The sequence below is a fragment of the Cryptotermes secundus genome, unplaced genomic scaffold, assembly GCF_002891405.2.
Source record: "Cryptotermes secundus unplaced genomic scaffold, Csec_1.0 scaffold71, whole genome shotgun sequence".
Taxonomy (NCBI): Eukaryota; Metazoa; Arthropoda; class Insecta; order Blattodea; family Kalotermitidae; genus Cryptotermes; species Cryptotermes secundus.
This window is the reverse complement of record NW_019720703.1, coordinates 250,455-254,026: the sequence shown is the minus strand read 5'-3', so window position 1 is coordinate 254,026 and position 3,572 is coordinate 250,455. Positions and strand designations below refer to the sequence as shown.

General features: G+C 41.8%; 1 pseudogene; it reads left to right on the top strand.

Moving 5' to 3' along the window:
- Window positions 1-3,247: 3,247 nt before the first annotated feature.
- LOC111870918 lies at window positions 3,248-3,366 on the top strand (annotated as a pseudogene).
- The last annotated feature ends 206 nt before the right edge of the window (window positions 3,367-3,572 follow it).

Below are 3,572 nucleotides of genomic sequence, written 5' to 3'. Positions count from 1 at the left end.
CTGTAACTACTACTACAGCTGCTACTACTATAACTACTACTGCTACTACTACTACTATAATTACTACTACTACTACTACTACTACTGCTACTATAAGTACTACTGCTGCTACTACTATAACTACTACTGCTACTACTACAACTACTACTGCTGCTACTACTATAACTGCTACTGCTGCTACTACTATAACTGCTACTGCTGCTACTACAACTACTACTGTTTCTACTACTACAGCTACTGTTGCTGGTACTAATACTAATACTACTGCTGCTGCTGCTGCTGCTACTACTTCTACTTCTTCTACTACTACTTCTACTACTACTACTACTACTACTACTACTACTACTACTACTACTACTACTACTACTACTGTTGCTGCTGATTTCCGTATTTGTAATTATGAAATTATGAACCGTATTTCGTACAGAATTGGTGGGCATGTTTACAGTGCATCCTGATGTTGACATTTCACGTGCTCATTAGTTATCGCCATCAGATGGAATGTCGAATGTTTCTGTAAGTGTTAACACTCACCATTTTAGGACCTTGAATAAAGCGCTGCTAGTGTCACTCGCACGCCCACCATGTTGTTGGTACAGTACTAATTCCGAGATATTAGAAATTACGACGTTAGGCACAACATGCCTACCCGATTCAGTCAAAATCTGTCAACCGGTTCAAAATCAAAATGGGTTCACATCCAGACAGACATATAAGCGCACAAACGCATGGCCATCTCGTAAGCCTACTCTTTTTTCCTTAAGATATGAAAGTAACTTACACACGGTTTACCGTGTTCTTGAATTTTGGTCAAAATTATGACTTTAAACGTATACCACAACTGGAATAAAAACGTGCGTTTCTTAAATCCCTCATAGAAACCCGTTTTGTTCCGGTACAGCCCATAACAGTAGAGACGCTGCAATTGGTGCATAGTTTTAATTCCTACTGCTGAGAAGCTAGAGCACAGATACTTGCATACAGACAGGAAGTAGTTCTTCGCGTTTCATTATATGTATAATAAAAATATAAAAAAATTTTACTAACAAAAAGTATACACCTTAACCACGTATGTAGTCTCAATGTACACATGTACATACTAACGGTTATGCTCCATCATTTTACGATTCTGATTCATAGCATGGTTCTATTTGCGTATAACGTAATATTGTGGTTATGTTGGAAGAACATAAAATAAAATGGAATTTATATAAGTTTAAGCTGGACGACCGAGGGATCGGAGTTCGAGTCCTGGTAAGTTCTAGAATTCTCTCTTCTTCACGTCGTCCAGACCGCCTCTGGGGACCACCAAGCCTATCCAATGGGTACCGGGGGCCCTTTACCCAGGGGTAAAACGGTGGCCGAGGTGTGAACTTGGCAACTCACCTCTAACTAGTGCCGAGGTCAAGAAAACATACAACTATGCATCCTCTCTCCCATACGCTTTCATGGCGTAGTGCTTAATCAGTGAAGCACCGAAACAAGTTTACTTTCTTTTTTATCTAGGATTTCCAATACCAAATATGGATGCGCCGTGGAGTTTCAGATATGAATGTATCCAGACAGAGAGACAAAGGGGCGGACACGAATTTCGAATCATGAATTCAAGTGACGACCTTCGTGCATTGAATACTTGATGTCTTCCCATAGATTGAGGACCGAGAAGATGATAGAGCCGGACTCCGGTGGGGAGACCGCAACAAGTAAGATCACAGTGAAGTCTGAAGCGGCCATCGCCAGCGTGGCATGAACTGGACAGCAGCAGACCATGCAGTACAGCACAGCTCACACATTCACAGTAACTGTGTTGCCGGTGTGCAACAGGGGTGGCTAACTGTTTTGCTGGACGTTCATGACACCGACCGTATAGTTCCCAGCCACTCATCTACATCCATAGAAAACTGTATACGTTCAGTTAAAATTCACGATCTATAGGCATACACAGATGTCAAGGGCATATAATTTACATGAGTTAAAAATAACACGTAGCCGAACAGTGTTCTTCTCTCTAACACTCCAATTAATTGAATTCAATTTCAAATTTAAGTGTACACAGAGAACACACACACCCTGGACAGACATACATTTATGAAAATGGACGACACCACGTGTGAGGTGAAATAAAATGCACCAAAATAACGTGGGTATAATAGAAACTTTAAAGGATTTTATCTGGTTTTACCTTGAAAAGAGGACTACAGCGTGTAGTTTTAACACGGACTAAGACAGTGTAGCAGTTTTAACACAGTTTAATAAAATATAGCAAGACACCTGAAGATGGCTGTTTGGGGCCGAAACATGTAGTGTCAAGGTGTATAATGTTAAACTAAAATTGAGTGGTGAATGGAAGAGTGTTGCAATATTGACGGACGATAAATAACGGACGTTAAGATTCATATTGCTGCGTTTGAGACAGGTATATGGCCTCGTAAGGAGAAGATTCTAACAGCCCTGAGAGCGATCCAGTTTCCAGTAGAAGAGTACAGACATCCGTTTTATCGCGTACAAGTTAGTGCGGAAATTAGGAAGGGATCCATGTCCTGTGGAGTCGAGACACACAAGCTTCTCGTATAACATGCGATATGCATTCATCTCTATAAGAAGGCGTGGCTGTAGATCAGCGAGGGATATTAATCCACTCATTGAACAGAGCAGATACACTAAATCAGATATCCGAATTCATGAGCGTTCCATTAAGAATTTGGATAATTAAAATATCACGTTTAAACAACGTGTATTTAACGTCTCCTGGTAAAAGCTATTTTATCCCCTTATTCCGATAATGAAGCTACACACTGTGAACCCGATAATATCAGTCATTTCATGGAAATATACATATTGACACAAAACATCTCTTCTTTTTTTTTTATTTGTACCTGCTGTTATAGGGGATCGGCCGGGTCCCCTGATCTTCTTAACGAAACACAGAACACGTGATGCGGAGGTTGAAATATTGTAACTTTTGCTTCCAGTTCTTACATACCAATGCAACTGCACCGCATGTTCCATATTATTCTAACGTAGAGGCAGGTTCGATCCCGGGTCTGGTCAAGTGGGATTTGTGGTGGACAAATTGCGCTGGGGCGGGTTTTCTCCGAGTACTTCGGTTTCCCTTGCCAATCTTCATTCCACCAAATTCTCCATCATCATAATCACCCGGGGCAGGCTACAATAGGCCAATCAGTGGCCGCCGTGCCGAGTGGACCCAGTTGGACTCCACCCCCCCACCCCCATTAAGAGAAATAAAGCCAACGGCCATACCATGTTGAACACACCGGTTCTAGTCCGATCACCGACGTTAAGCGATATTGGGCGTGGTTAGTACTTGGATTTGTGACCGCTTGGGAACACCACGTGCTGTTGGCATTATTTTGGGCCGCGCCATAGCNAAAAAAGTGAAATAAACGTAGAGGCACCATTTCAGTTCATTCGGAGCCCAAAATACACTGTTGCCACCATATAATTTCGTTTATCGTGTTTCGGAGAAGCTACTGTAAGTAACCGCTTATGATCTTGACGCTAGTTTGTTCCATTTTTATTGAACGTCACTGCCGACCAACTTGCATCTCTGC